This window comes from Alexandromys fortis, unplaced genomic scaffold, assembly GCF_014885135.2.
Source record: "Alexandromys fortis isolate MF-2015 unplaced genomic scaffold, M_Fortis_MF-2015_v1.1 scaffold_6, whole genome shotgun sequence".
Taxonomy (NCBI): Eukaryota; Metazoa; Chordata; class Mammalia; order Rodentia; family Cricetidae; genus Alexandromys; species Alexandromys fortis.
The window spans coordinates 20,605,556-20,621,605 of NW_026067902.1; the positions used below are offsets into that span (position 1 = coordinate 20,605,556).

Genomic DNA, 16,050 nt, shown 5'->3' on the forward strand with positions numbered 1-16,050 from the left:
TCTTTTTTTTGGTTTTATTTTTTGGGGGGGGGGTCCCAGTCTTTTGGGACAACTGCTACTTTGTTAAAGTAAGCTTAACTTTAAATAATGCTAATGGGCTTCAGAAATCAGTTTATATAATATTTCATAATAATTTATAATATTCTGGAAAAAATGCAAATAGACTGTAAGGAGCCAAAGCACCCTGGCGCTCATTTCTTTATTAGTAATTTATGCTATTTTCTTACAGCACCTGAAGTGAATGCAATATAGGTGCATTTGCATCAACCGCTCCAAGTCATTAGAATAGTATTTGGAAGTCCTTAATTAATTTTAATTTATGACCCCTGCCTTGAAGCGTGTTCCCTCAGTAGTATTCCTAGTATTCCGCTTATTATCGCCTGCTTTGTATTTATATATGACATCTCACCAGAGAGCAGTAAAGCAAGCCCGCAGACTTTCCGTGGGCAGCGATACGATCTCTGTTTCATGGATGGGAACGGGAGGCACAGATGGCTGTGATTAGCCCTGAGAGGCGAAGCAAGTTCGAGGCAGCTAAAAACGGTAGGCAGGCATTAGCGCCCATTCTTCCGCTGGCACCCTCCAAAGCACTGGTGATAATCATTGTCTATCCTTATCATCACTATTTTTTGAATACCTAATTGGCACATTTTATTAAACGCTGCTGGGGACTAGATTAAAATCCTTAATGCCTGGCAGCTGTTTCTCACGGTGTCATTTTCTGAACTTCCGCCAGCCTCCCGATGCTGCGGTGGAGGCGGAGGCGTTTGATTTAGAATTGGTATCTTAAAGTAGCTGTCTGGCTCTGCTGAGATCCCTCAGAGGCATTGTCTCATGTCTCTGGGCCTCCTTGCTAACTCTGCATCCAATTTAGACTTAGTTGAATTTAAGGGCCCCTGCCATCAAATCACTCACCGTCACCCACATTTCTGAGGGACATGTAATGCTCTTTGTTGCCAATATATAAAATATTGTCAAGAGTTAGTCATTTATGACAGTAAATACTACTAAATTTAATAATACCAATATAGTTCAGGGCGAAGTGTTTGGGTTACGGTCCTTGCTCTCTAGATATATCAGGGGAGAAAGCAGCCATGAGAGGGGTCGGTAAATGATCATGCGCTGGCCATAATCCCAGGAGGAAAGTGAAAATTAGATTTCATGGAGAGCAGTTTTGATTGATGGGTTATTTTAAAAATCCAGCAAAATTCTTTCTCCATAAAATGACCATTTACTGCATATAGTCACAGCACTTAAAATTCAGAGGACCCGAGCCTAGCCATCCACCAGCCCTGTGATTTCACAGGAAGAAGACATCACCATAAGAGTACCTATAACTCTTATCCATCACCATAACTTCGCTCAAGACCGTGGATCAGAATTTATGACCCTCTGAAAATACATAATCTCTGAGAAAGATGTGCGGAGTGGGAACCAATGCTGTTAAGTGTTTTATCACCCTGAAGTTTAAGTCACTCAGTAGATAGCAGATACAAGAGATAATAAACCTTTTCCTAAGGTGGGTTTTATTTCTCCTTGCTAGTTACTGGGGGACCAGTAAATGGCTATCCTACAGTTTATAACCAGAAGAGCCCTGACTCCTGCCGCTTTTTACCTAAAATGAAGGAGGGGAGCAGATGGAAAGGATTTGTGCAATCATTTAACTGCTCTTTCCTTGGAATCTCGGCATGATTAGAGAGAGTCATGTAAGGTTCAACTTGCACGGAAATAGCTTGCAGGACTCACCTCAAAACACATGACCAGAGAATGAGAGACACATAACGCAGGAGTGTGAGTGGGCTGCCCATGCGTAAAATTCCCTGGAACTCGGGGCAGTCTCATGACATCTAGATTCATTAGGAACACTCTGGCAATTTTCAAAAGTTCCATCATCATAGCTGGGTATGTAAGATAACTGAGCTTTTGATGTTCAATGTTTGAAGCTTACCCCTGGTACAATTCGCCTCAACAGCAATTCTCACGGCACATTGAACGTCAACATGGGCATCTCCAAAATATTGTACTTTCCCTGGCAAGTGAGATGGCTCAGCAGAGAAGGGTGCGTGCAACCAAGCCAGGTACCCTGAATTCGATCCCTAGAACCCACATGGTGGAAGGAGAGAGCTGACTTCCATCACAAGATGGCTGCTGACTTCCACATGTGCACTAAATAAATACATACCTTTAAAAACCACGTTTTACTTTCTCAATCTCTACAGAACAGAGAAGCATTCTAGGCATTATCATCCCTTGATTTGAAAAAGGAGCCAGAAGCGAGAAGAGGCTTGCTCTTCCAGAATCGGTAATAAAGGTGGATCACAGAAACAGGCTCATAAACACAAGGCAATCTTTAATCCAGTCTGCTAACTCGCGCTCCATGAATACCCTTGTGGCTTTGTTTTGCTTAATTCCTTTTTAGATGATTGCAGGAGACAAGAATGACGGGTGGCTCTTACCACTGCCTCGCTCTTTCTTCTTGCCTGGCTTGCTGAACAGGTACTTCTTATGTTGGTGTGAATGTCTTTTCATTTGGGGGCTATTTCTAAAAAAGCGGAGAATCACAGTGTCTCCAGGCTGAAGTAATGAAAGAAACATCTCTATCTGCTGCATTCAGCATGACTCCAGACGGGAGCGACAAGAGAATGAACAACAAACACACAGACACACAGAGAAGCTGGGATTGTGTGGCCTGGCAATGCCTCTGCTGGAGAAACCAAAGTACCCCAGAAACTCGGCATATTTCTTATAAACAGGCCAGTTTGGGCACCCTCTCCCCTATTGTTTAGGGTCTTAGTTGGGGACATCCAACAAGGATGTGGGTTATCACCTACAGATAAAAAAAGGAGGCAGGGTTTGCTAATCTCCATAGGAGCATTCTTTGTAGGGCAGCAGTCTTCGGGTAGTAACCATCCAGGAGGGAGGAAACTCTGGTGGCCATTTCTGCACACAGATCAGAGGAAAGCTTTGCCAGCCCTCTGCGTCTCCCCAGGAGATGAGGGATGGGGCTGGAGCGGGGGGGGCATTGCCATTCTCGTGGCTCTGAGGCTTTGGGGTCCTTGACATGGCTGTGCCTGTGTCAAACAATACATATTCACGTAGGACTTCCCACACTCTGGCTTCCTCCATTCTCCCGCGTAGCCTCCTCTATTGTATCAACGGAACAAACATTGCGCAAGGTTGAGAGCCTGGCCACTGGCCATGTCGCTCTTGGCAGAGAGAAGAGACCTGGCGTCCAGTGATGTAAGATGTAGAGAGTGGTTCCGTGTGTTTGTAGGTTGAGTCCCGGGAACATAAAACATCAATTAGAATAGTAATTCTGGTTTGTCTGTTATGATAAAAATGAAGAGAAAACAAAGCAGACTCCATTAAATAAGGAGTTCCGACCAAATACGCAAAAGGCCTCAAATACAAAATCAACATTTATCAGGACGGCTCGCTCCTAGTTTACTTCACACAGTGTGAGTTCAGAGAGAAACAGTATTTTGAATGTAAACTGTGTAAAGGGACCCGTAAGAGACAGTGCAAGCTGTTTAAAATGCCAGGATGGGGCAGCCTGGCCTTGACTAATGAGCAGGCCTCTGTGGCTATTCTCTTATTATTTATTTTGGAGATGTTACCCTGAAAAAAATGATCTCTGTGCATGGCTGCTTAAGACCTCGGGGCTGGTTTGCATATAGCCTCACCACGCTACGCTAATTGCTCTCACTTCCTTAACTTTATATTGTGCCAAGTACAGAAGTTTATGCTAGGGCCAAGCTCTCCATAACATATCGTCTCGTCATTTAATTACAATTGATGGTTGATCTTGTTTGCCAACATGACAGGTTTAGAGGCAGTCTCATAGGAGAGAAACCTCTTACGGCTGTCAAGGAGGACAATTCCACAGTGGTTTAACTGCAGGTGAGGAGCTGTACCCTGACTACAGGGAGCACCACTCCCAGCCTGAACAAAGAGGAGAGGGTCTATGGAGCACCAGCCTTCGTTTCCCCGGCTTCCTGACCGGGAAGAAGGCTATGTAACCAGCTGATTCCCCCTCCAGCTGCCACAGGCTTCTCTGCCGTCATAGAGTGTATCTCCTCAAACCAGGAACCTAACTAAGTCAACGCTTCTTTCCTTAGGTTGCTTTGATCTGGTGTTTTTTTTCATAGCAACTAGGCAAAGATCTATCACAGAACCCAAGCTGTATTTTAATATGTAGGGCAAGCTACGGAACACAAGGGACAAACACATAAAATTCCAATGGGGTTAGTTCCATTTTGGATTCAAAGGCAAGCTTACCAGTAGGTGGCCTGGCACCTATGTTGGTTTTCAGCACAGGGTTGATGGCTGCCTTGAAACCATCAATCTTCTCCCCAGTAGTGGCTGTGTCATGGGCCCGCCCCCAGCAGTGGGGAGATACCAGGAGCAGCACCAAGCAGTCTCAGCTGGCTTCAGTGAGGGACCTGCAGCTTGCCTTGGGAAGTTCCTGGCAACTCTTTAATACTGTGCAGGTACAGGGTTGTGCAGGTGGTATGACTGGAGCTGGCAACATGAGGAAGTTAAGCAGGGTGCCACCGAGGGGACCCCTCAGAGAAGAGAGGCGTCTATCTGTCCCTTTCTCTGAAGGAGGCACTGGGCCAGCTGCTCTCTTGAGGGCAGAGTTAAGATCTTCTTCCCCAGCCCCAAATCACAGCAGGTATCAGAACATAGCTTCATCTTCATTTGTGGTTTCTCTCTCTCTCTTTTTAAAAGATTTATTTATATATTGTATATACAGTATTCTGTCTGCATACATGCCTGCAGGCCAGAAGAGGGCACCGGATCTCACTACAGAGATGGTTGTGAGCCACCATATGGTTTCCGGGGAACTCAGGACTTTTAGAAAAGCAGGCAGTGCTCTTAACCACTGAGCCATCTCTCCAGCCTCATTCATTCGTTTTTAAAAACAAATCTCTAGGCATTGCTAAGAGCCCTGATTGCTTTTGCAGGGGACCTGAGTGCAGTTCCCAGCTCCCACATTGAGCTTCTTGCAACTGCTGTAACTCTAGTTCTGGGGGGACCGAATAACCTTTCGCAGCCTTTAACGGTACCCACAAGTGCACGAATGCATACTCATTTCTACACACACACACACACACACACACACACACACACACACACCAATTAAAATAGAAGCCCTTAGAAACAAACCTCTGCAACTTACAGCTCTACTTCTTTGTGTGCGTGTGTGTGTGTTGGGGGGGGGGGTTGGGGATGGTGGTGAGTGCACATCTGTGAGCACCTATGTGTGCTAGTTGTTATCATCACCATCTGGCAAGCCCCACTCGACAGTCACAGCCCCCGAACAAGGTCACGTGACAATGCATGCCCTAACTCCTTTCACTTAAAAACCAAAACAACAGAAAAACCAAAGGCATCATTATGGTTTTGGAACAACAAGCATTGAAAAACATCGAACCTTAAAAAAAAAAAAAGAAAGAAAGAAAGAAAGAAAGAAAGAAAGAAAGAAAGAAAGGAAGAAAAACCAAACAAGCCATTGACCAGGACCTGATTCCATGTAGGCATCCACAGTGGACAGGAAGAAGAAAGAAGGTGCAGAATGAGGGAAGTGGGAGGGGCAAAACATTTCCTGTTTCCTACCTTTCTGTTTTCAGAGGGATGTACCTGAGGCCCTGGAGAGCCCCGGGGAGCCATCTCTAGGAGCCGCACATTCTGGCAGTGTGGTGCTCTCCCAGACCTCTGTGGGCGCAGGGCCTCACCACCCACCCCTCTGAACCATGAACTCTGAACCATGAACTCCCATCACTGTTCTCCAACAGGCGCAGGGTCCAGCTGCCCCCGAATCACTACAGTACTAGCTAAAATGCAGGCTGCTATGTGGTACCCAGACCTGCAGAGTCAGGTTTATAATAAAAAATCAGAAACAGGGGTTCAACCTGAAGTTCAGAAAAGCAAAACAGCCAGCCACTGGCTCTTACCTCGACCTCAGTCTGAAATGGCGATCCTGCCTCCAGGAATCTCAGGATGAGACTGTCTGAGAGCTGTCTCCTCCAGTTTAATATTCCTCCCTAGGGCTAGGATTAAAGGCCTGCTCTGCCCAGCTTCTAAGGCAACTCCTGTGGCTACTGGGATTAAAGGGGTGTGTTACCACTACCTGATCTGTAAGGCTGACCAGTGGGGCTGTTTTACTCTGATCTTCAGGCAAGCTTTATTTATTAAAACACAAGTGAAATGCCACTACAGGGTGAGACAAATACCCCCCCCCCCCGAGACCCTCGGGCATCACTGAGAATCCACTGGCAGCAGGTTTAGTTCAGTTTTAGTTGTTAAAAATGATACCATAAAAAGATACTCAACCAAAAGGCATTTTACTTGGAATAAAACGAGACGTTACCCGGGCGTTCTTTAGACATGATTAATTCCCAGTTCACCCTGGCTTATGTGGATGGCACTGTGGGTATGCTGGACTAGAACGTGCTGGAAGTTAGTATAAAAAAGAGGAAGTAGAATAAAGCATACCCTTTGCACATCTGCTGTTTTTATATAAATAAGTGAGAATTTCCTGTTTTTCTAAAATCATCAAATGGTTTCTATTGTCTATTTATAATATTTACTACTATTTTCAGATCTAATTTTCACTTCTCCCGTTTGAATGGCTATTTAAAGATACACCCAAGCACAGTTCAAGGAACCTGAGATTTCAGTCCAGTGGTCTCTCAAGTCACACCTAACATCCAAGGAAAGCAAGAGCCTTTGAAAGGCAGAGGCAGTCATTTCAACAGATAGCCAGCGCCATCTAGTGGATCTAAATAAATGTCACCTTTAGACCTTCGCACAGGCTGAGAGTCTTTTAGACTCTTAGCGCAGGTTGGTTCTGAAGTGAGCTGGGGGGGGGGGGCGGGGAAGAACCCCAAACCTAATTTTTTTTGATGCTCACCTTCTCAAATATAAATCTGCACGATAATTATTCTAACTAGGGGATATGGGAAACGAACAATGAAGAATCTCAGACAAGTCCTAAGCATTCCACAAATGTCATTTTCAATAATGCTAAGCACAGAATCGTGGGAGGTGTAGTCCGCTGTGGCACACACTAATAATAGCCCCTTCACAAGAAATGGCTTTAGAGTTTGCTCTGTGATGCTCTCCCAGCACACTGTTACAGTTGGTAAAAGGCTTATGGTAAGACGGAGGAAATTGGGGCACTACATCTGGTAGCTGCAGCCCCAGATGGAGCACAATGTGGGCTTTTTCTCAGTCCTTCAAAGCTGACTCCACTCAGAAGGAAAGTGTCAAGAGCGGGGAGAAGTGGGAAACAAAAACAAAATCTGACTCAAAGTCAACACTGCCATATGTCCCCCAACCTGGAATCAGACCAGGGGAAATTCAGCTTCAAGCACGTTCATCCTGCAAAAACTCTTTCTGAATCCACCTGCAGGCACACCGCTCTCTGGGGAGTATCGGCAGGATGCAGACCTGTAGAAAACACAGCTAGAAAAAGATGGCACTTCCTGTCCTTTTTGAACGTTAACTGTTTTGAGAGCAACCCCCTCAATATGACACAAAAGTATATGCAAAAAAAAATTAGGAACAAATACGTTAACAACTTCAGTTTGTTAAAGTTTGCTCTCAGGGGCCACACAGACTCTGAGCAGTTTGCAAAAATGAGAACAACCGGTGGGAAATAAAGTGAGGAGACATACAGAGACAAACGAACTCCTCAGGACTGTTTAGTGCAAATATGATCAGGAAGGACTCGGTGTGGGATGGCTGCGGAGTGAGAGGCACACATTTGCTTCCATGTGGTTTATACAGTCTCGTGTTGCATATATTTCCACAGGCAACTGTTTAAAAAGGGAAAACCCCAGGGGTCATTGCAGTCTTCAGAGCTCTGTATATTCCGTGTTTCCTTTCTCCGTCACATCACTAAGAAATGTGAACAAATTTTAATGGGCCTCATTAAGCACCCAATATAAAAACTGGAGAAAGCGGTTGGGATCATGGCTCAGCAGGTTAAAAAAGAAAAAGCACTTGAGTGTGAGGACCTGGGTTCATATCCCTAAAGCCCCACAAAAGCTGGAGGGGGGTGATAGACATCTGTAAGCCCAGAGCTCCTCTGGGGAGATAAGGGGTGAGAAAAGGAAAATTCCAGAAAGTTCACGAGCTAGCCAGTCTCAATCTCACATATGCCGTGGAAAGACGAAAAAGAGATTCTGTCTCGAGCCAGGTGGAAGGTGAAGACTGACACTTGAGATTGTCCCTTGTTGACAGAGGTTTCTGTCCTGCCCGGTCCTTTCATCCCAAAGAAACACACAGAGGCCTACATTAATTAGAAACCGATTGGCCTATTAGCTCAGGCTTCTTATTAACTCTTATATCTTACATCTTAACCCATAATTCTTGTCTGTGTTAGCCATGTGGCTTGGTGCCTTTATCACAGGGCATCTCATCTTGCTTCCTTTGCATCTGGGTGATGACTGCAGACTGAGCTTTCCTCTTCCCAGAATTCTCCTGTTCTTGTCGCCCCGCCTCTACTTCCTGCCTGGCTACTGGCCAATCAGTGTTTCATTAAAAATAATACAAGTGACAGGATAAAAGACCATTGTCCCACAGCAGTCTCTGACCTCCACACCCATATTGGCACACCTGGGTTGCATTTGCACACACATATGTGTATTACATAGTCCTTCACATAGTATACATACTTGCACATGTACACATATAAAGAACAGTGTGTTGGCATGTGGAAATCAAGAAGCAATTTGTGGTCCAGGAGCCCTGATGGCACCTGTGACAGTCCCACCAGAGACCTGATCAGCATTTTATCAAGATCATCCATTGGATGATGTATTTACCATTAAAGGTAGAACAGGTGGTGTCCGTTTCTGACATCTTTGTTCTCAGCACAGCCCTGGTGTCAGGAGTCTATGCAATGGTGAATCTAATGTGCATCGGGGACCAGAACTGCAAACCCCACCCCATCTCATTTCCCAAGTGCGGACATGGTGGCTCATAAACATTTGTGACTTTATCTAAGGCTATCCAACTATTCAATACTAGACTCCTAATAATGCTACTTTCTTCCTTATTACAAACGTTTTTTCATTTCTTATTTTATGTGTATGGATGTTTTGCCTGCAAGTATGTCTATTACTTGTGTGCAGTGCTTGCGGAGGCCAGAGAGGGCATCAGATCCCACAGACTGTTGTAAGCCTAATAGTGATACTTTGTTTATGATCTAACAAATAAACCTTGCCTGAAGATCAGAGTGCAAAGCTAGCCACACTAGTCAGCCATAAAGGCCGGACAGTGGTGGCCACACCTTTAATCCCAGCAGCCACACTAGCTAGCCATGGAGGCCACCGGGCAGTTGTGCACACCTTTAATCCCAGCTCTAGAGAGGAATATGAGGCAGGATGAGACAGGAACTCGCTCTCCTTTCAGTCTGAAGGTTTCATAGAGGTAAGAGCTCTCTAGTGGTTGGCTGCTTTGTTTCTCTAATCTTTCAGCTTGAACCCCAATATCTGCCTCTGTGTTTTTATTAGTAGTGTTACATAAGCCACCATATGGATGCTGAGGACTGAACCCCAGCCATCTTGAAGAGCAGCCAGTGCTCATAACCTCTGAGGCATCTCTCCAGCCCTTCCTCTTTATTAAAACATTTAAAAACTCAGTGTCATCATTTGGATAACTGTCCCCTAATGGTGCCAATGGCTGTTGCCAGCCTGTGCTGCTATTGGGAGATGCTGCAGCCTTTTTGTGAGGCAGTTGCATGGGATAGTTAGGTGACGGGGGAGGAAGGGACAGTCTCCTGTCTTCGCTTCTCGCTGTCATCAGGAAAGCTGGCCCGTCTCACCAGTGCTTTCTCCACGATAGACTGTGCTGCCAAAGCCCAAAAAGAAAGGGCCAAGTGACCATGAACTGAAAACGCCAAATGCATGGTCCCAAATAAATCTTTCTTCTTTGTAAGTTCGTTCAAAGTGTGATTTTAGATGATTATGTCTTGGGGGGCCAGGGCCTTCTCAGGAAGCAAACCATAAAGACAGCTGTATTCCAGGTAGAGGAACTAGGGAGCTGGTATGTATGTGTTTGTGTGTGTGTGTGTGTGTGTGTGTGTGTGTGTCCGCAGAAGCAGGCTCACTGCTCTCTCTCTCTCTCTCTCTCTCTCTCTCTCTCTCTCTCTCTCTCTTTCTCTGTATCTCTGTGTGTGTGTGTGTGTTGGAGAGACAAGTTGTGTTTCTAAGCCCTGACAAATACTGAACTTTCCCATGGAGAGACAGGAAATTGGAACTACAAGGTCTTCATTTTTCCTTTGGTGCTGGTGTCAAAGCAGGCTAAGCACACACAGACTAAGTACAGGTTCTGCAATTAAATTACTCTTAAAATACCTCCAACTTTTGTATTCTTACCATTATGATCCCCAAAACATGTGTTCAAACAATAAGAACTGTTAGGGCTGGGAATACTGCTCAGAGGTTAAATGCTTGCCTCTTTGTATGTGTAAAGAAAACAAAGCTGTATCTCCATCTCCAGCACCCCCACAAGGACAACACCAAAATACAAAGAAAGAAACGCCCAAATCCAAATTATTAAATTTAGATGAGTTTGGAAGAATTATAAATTATATTCAAGTTCTGGAAAATGCAGAGACCATTACTAAGTAGTATTTGAATAATAAAATAGTAACTAAGAGACAACTGATACCAAGGCCAAAGGTTGTAGCATCTTTGAGGGGAACAGAGGATACAGAATTATAGTTTAGGCCTACAGAACCAGGTTGTCCCTGAGCAGTGTCTGTTAAGGTGAGCACAGGTGAGGTGTTTTTGTTTGTTTGTTGTAGTTTGTAGTTAATTGGTGAGGCATTTTGATTAGTTAGCTAACTAGGCAAGTCCAGGTGAGAAATGCTGAAGGCACTGTGGACACTGTTTTTAGCTGCTTACCCAGCTCGGCTGGGCCATTTTGTGTCTGGCTGTTAGCAGATGGGCAGTCTTCTCCCCGTATCTGGACTCCACTTTAGACAGGCAACCTTAGCTACATCTTTGTCCTTGCTTTTGGTACTTCCATGGCTCACACACAGGGCCTCTCACCTTCCAGTGAGGGACATGCCCAGTCTGGTTAATCAGTTTTTCATATAGCATGTTAATCTACTAGTCAATACCATGTATTGGGAATTGTGAAGGCAAGGAATCCCAATATTTTGAATCCCAAACTCATTATTTCTTTGTTCTTTTTAAAAATGTATATGTGTATATAAATATATATGTATGTATATATATATGTGTATATGTATGTGTGTATGCATATGTGCCATGATGCCCATGTGGAGGTCAGCAGAAGCTGTGTGAGTTGGGTCTCTTCTCCTACCTTTACATGGGTTCTGTGGCTTGAATTCTGGCTTCCAGGCATGCATAGCAAATGCCTCTACTTGCTGAGCTGTCTCCCTGGCCCATTTTTATTTCTTGAAACATTGTTTATAGAATTTTTATAATGCATACAATGGTATCAGCTTCCTAATGTTATTTTATTGCCAAGAATGATTCAGTGCGAGTTGGGTGTCGTGATACAGACTTATAGTTCTAGTACTCAAGAAGCCTAGGCAGAAGGGTGGCAAGTTCCAGAACAGTCTGGGCTACACACACACACACACACACACACACACACACAGAGAGAGAGAGAGAGAGAGAGAGAGAACAGACAACACTAAAAGTGACTCCCTGCTGGCACAGGCAGGGCCCAAATCCATATCAGCTCTAAGAAAGATGGACAGACGAAACTGCATGCCCCTCCTGGGTGTTTCCACCTGGGTTCCAGAAAGTGGGGACCCCAACTTGTGACTTAGCGTCATAATTTCTGCTCTTGCTTTGGCAGTGGTGCCCTGGATTCCTTCGGTTACATCTCTATGCAGGCTGCTAATGGTTAATTCTCATCCAGAAGCAGAATATTTTCTTCGTTGTTTTGGATCTCCAAACTTTAAGAAAAGGGGGATTTGGAAAAACATAAATTTCCTGAGCAGTCCAGTGGAAGCATTAACAGTGAAGACTAGGGCAACAGAGGCTGGGGCAACATTTATCGGGAAGAGACAGCAAGACTGGAGGGCAGTGATGTAACAGTTTGATCATCAGGACCTGCGGTCAGTGTAAGGATTCTGAGAAAAGGAGAGTCATGGGGAACACGGAGCCAAGGACGGAGGTTCTGAACATACTGTAGGATACTGTGCTTCCAGTATATAGAAGGTGCAAGATGCAAGGTGTGGGGGGGAGGTTGAACCAAAGACACTACAGGTAGATTATTGCAAACAGTTAGGTGAAAGTGGGAACCCTGCAGGTGTGAGAAGCCTTTGGATTCTGATACATTTGAATGAAGACCAGTAACAACATTTATAACACACGTGCGAGGAAGAATCGGAGACTCAGTGCCAAAGTTGTTGAGTTGAGCCTGGGAGGATGGGCTGGAGCGGAGAGAGGAGACTATGGAAAAGTGGCTTGATTTTTTTTTTTTTTTTGATCTGCTAAGTTTGAGAAGGTTCTCATACAGCTGAGGGGTCATGAGTTACTGAGGTCCGATAAAGGAATGGGGTTCAGGAGAGATGTCTGACCTGCAGATATCAAGTGGACCAGTAGCACACAGATGGCATTTACGGCCAGATTTTTACACCCTGTTCTATTTTAGATTACAGCTGTGCTCTTTGGGCAACTTAATTTATACTCATTTGTTCTGATGAAAAAGGTTGAAGAAATACTGTACTTGTCCAAAGGCGGGAGGATTAGGGGGCGCTGGGCGTAAAAACACCTTGTGAACAATCAAGGGCTATTCAGACCGGAACACAACAGGTGTTGCAAAGTCCCGGGGATGAAGAAAGAACATCAGTTTGGTGATCCAGGCAGCGAGTCCTTATGCACTGCGCACAGAGGGATTATGAGTAATTATTAAGGCGTATAAAGCCATGATAATCCTTTATATTTTACTGCAGCCCAGTCCTTACAAAACACACACACGCACGCACGCACACACACACAGGTGTCCGAATTTGACAAGACTTTCACGTACGACATCTCTGAGTTGCACATCAGTTTTGCAAGGAGGAGATGACAGCGATACGGGAGGTAACTGAGATCTAAGAGGACAACTGACTTGTAGGACATCCGAGGGGCCGGTCAGAGCCACGTGAACAGCGGGATCCTCGTTCCGGAGTCCAGCCTAAATAGGAACAAACCATTCCTCACCGAGAACATTCAGTAAAGGTTATAGGCGGCCTTAGTCTCACAACCTCTACCCCCACCGCTTCAGCAATCTTCCTTGCGCTTTCCGGTCCCCAGTGCCCCTCTCCGACGGGACAGCCCTTTACACCTCTCGCGAGACCGAGAGCGCGCGCTTCTAGTTGCCAGGGCAACAGCGTTCTTCGAGGCAGCGGGCTTGGGACCGCGGCGTCTTTCATCTCCACAGAGGTGGTGGTGGCGGGAAAGACCCGTCCCCTTCGAGGGGAAGTGGATGACGCTTGGATGTCAGCGGCGCCAGTTAGTGCCTAGGCGTCTAGCCTTCGTCCCCAACGGGAAGGTGAGGGACCGCACGGACCACGGGCAGAGGTCGGTAGCTGTGCGGACGGGCGGAGTCCTGTCGGGCCTCCACTAGGGGCAGAGGGCGGACTCGGTGCCCAGGGGCGGGGCTGTCGCGGTGGGTGTGGCCTGTCCTCCCAGGCCATAGCAGGGCGTGGCTACAGGGGCGTGGCTATGTCTGGGAGGGACTGTGGAGTCTCATGGAAATCACGGTCTCAGCTGGAAACCCTTTGCGTTAGTCCATCTTTCTGAACCTTCTTGCCACTGAGGTCTAGAGAACTAGTCAGTAACTCAGACTGTAAACCGCACATCGTCATGACGCAGAAAAAAAGTGAAAATAGGAAGAGGGCTGGTAGACATTGGCCGGGAACTCCGCTTTTCCTATGATGGAAGAAACGTAAACCAAACCTCTGAACATCTGTCAGGCTGGAGAATATGAAAAGGCTTTTCAGACAACCAGATTGGCAACAGATCAATCTAGGGAAACGGGCGGTTTTACCTCATCAGAGAAGATCATGTGCTAACTACATGAGCTGATCAAAAAATGGTATAAAACATTGGCATGTATGAGCAGCTATTTGCCACCATTAGAACCTGGTCGCATATCTACTTCACTGACTATCATAAGGTGTCTAATATTTTAATTTTGATTCTTTTAATACCCTAAGAAAATGTGCATTGTGTATCTTTAAAGAAGGAAATGTCTGGAACAAAAACTCTGTTCGTACCAGTTGCTCTTTTCACAGTAGACCTGCATAAGAGTGATTACTAGCCAGGCGGTGGTGGGCACGCCTTTAATCCCAGCACTTGGGAGGCAGAGGCAGGAGGATCTCTGTGAGTTCGAGACCAGCCTGGTCTACAAGAGCTAGTTCCAGGACAGGCTCCAAAACCACAGAGAAACCCTGTCTTGAAAAAAAAAAAAAGAAAAAGAAAAAAAGAGTGATTACTAATAACCACATGACAAACAATATTAGACTGTCCTGAAATCTCTCCTGCCAAGGAAACTAATCCATTGCTTTTCAATGTTGCCATAAGCAAATGTTTAGGACAAAGGCAGAAAGCATCCACATCTTGCACATGCTAAGAATGTGCTGTGGCCCAGTTGGCTAGTACTGTTCCCCCTAGAAGCTCTGGAGGTTTGTGGGCCTCCACAGACTACATGCTCTCAGCCCTTTGTCTTCCTCCCTCCTGCTAGGATGGCCAGGTAAGCTCCGCTTACAAAGTTCAGTGATTTTCCTAGTCTAGAGTCCCGGAGTCTTCCAGTTCCCCTAAAACACAGTATAGTCAGACCTGTCCCAGAAATAATCCATTCCTTGGTACCAGCTTCTGTCTTAGTTACTTTTCTGTTACTGTGACAAAGAACCATGACCAAGGCAACTTGTAAAAGAAAGCCTTCAATGGACTTACAGGCTCAGAAGGTTCGAGCCCATGATGGCAGAGCAAAGGCATGGCAACAGGAACAGCTGCGAGCCACGTCTTGGTCTGAAAGTAGAAGGCAGAGAGAGCTAAGAGGGAATGACGAGAGTTTATTGAAACCTCAAAGGTGCCCCCTCTCTCGCAAAACACCTCCTCCAATAAGGCCATGCCTCCTAATTCTTCCCAAACATTTCTACCAATTGTGGACCAAGTAGCTCAACAGAGGAGCTTCTAGGGGTGTTCACATTCAAACCACCACACATGGCTTAGCACATCAGTGATTTCTTTGCCAACTATATATTACTTTTAGCAATAGCTTTTGCTTTTACCAAAATAATATGGCCCAAGTGTTAAACTGTGAAGTGGAATAGAGAATTCCCGGTCACAGCCTCTGGAGGCAGCCATCTTGAACTCTTAATTAACTCTTGTTTTGGCTTTATCAATTTTTGGATATCCTCTCCAATTTCCTATTATAATAGATCTTCTACACCCATCCTTTTGGATACTGTTCCCCACCCCCATACACTCAGTGAAGGCATGATATTGGTTAAATCCATACTCAGTACACTAAGTATATAACTAAGCACACACTGTTTGGTTGCTTTCTTGTCCACCTCTTCATTTTTCACTGGGGATTTCTGTGTGACAAGTGGTTCCTTAAACACACAATACATCTATAAGCTCTCAGAACAATGGTCTTTATTCTGACTTCTTTTCCAGATGGTGAAATACACAGACAGTCTGTGTCAGTTACATTTTCTGTGAACCATGATTTATTTAATTTGATATGCTTGGGAGGGAACATAATAGTAACAGAGCAGATTTTGAAGCAAATGGAAAGATTTCTGGGGTCTTTTAACTGATCCACGACACGGCTGGGTCCCTGTGCCCTGGCCTTTTTTGGATGTGTATCATATTGGCTCTGCCACATGCTTCCGCTCCCCGCTCCTCCCAGGCTGCTAAGGGCATGGAGAAGACATTTGGCCTTTTAGTGACTTATGCTTTTCGGTGGAGACGTGACGGGGCCAGGGTGATCCATCATCCCACAGTAACCATGTCAGGCCCTTCCTGAGCGAGCCCCGGCCCTTTTACACCGTGTGAA

General features: G+C 45.5%; 1 protein-coding gene across 1 annotated transcript in view; it reads left to right on the plus strand.

The window, feature by feature from the left end:
• Positions 1 to 13,138: 13,138 nt before the first annotated feature.
• Positions 13,139 to 16,050, plus strand: part of Fsip1 (fibrous sheath interacting protein 1) — a 115,963-nt gene continuing 113,051 nt past the window's right edge. The window contains exon 1 of the mRNA XM_050134009.1: positions 13,139 to 13,533. The gene's annotated coding sequence lies outside the window, so the exon portion shown is untranslated. The remainder of the gene's footprint in view (positions 13,534 to 16,050) is intronic.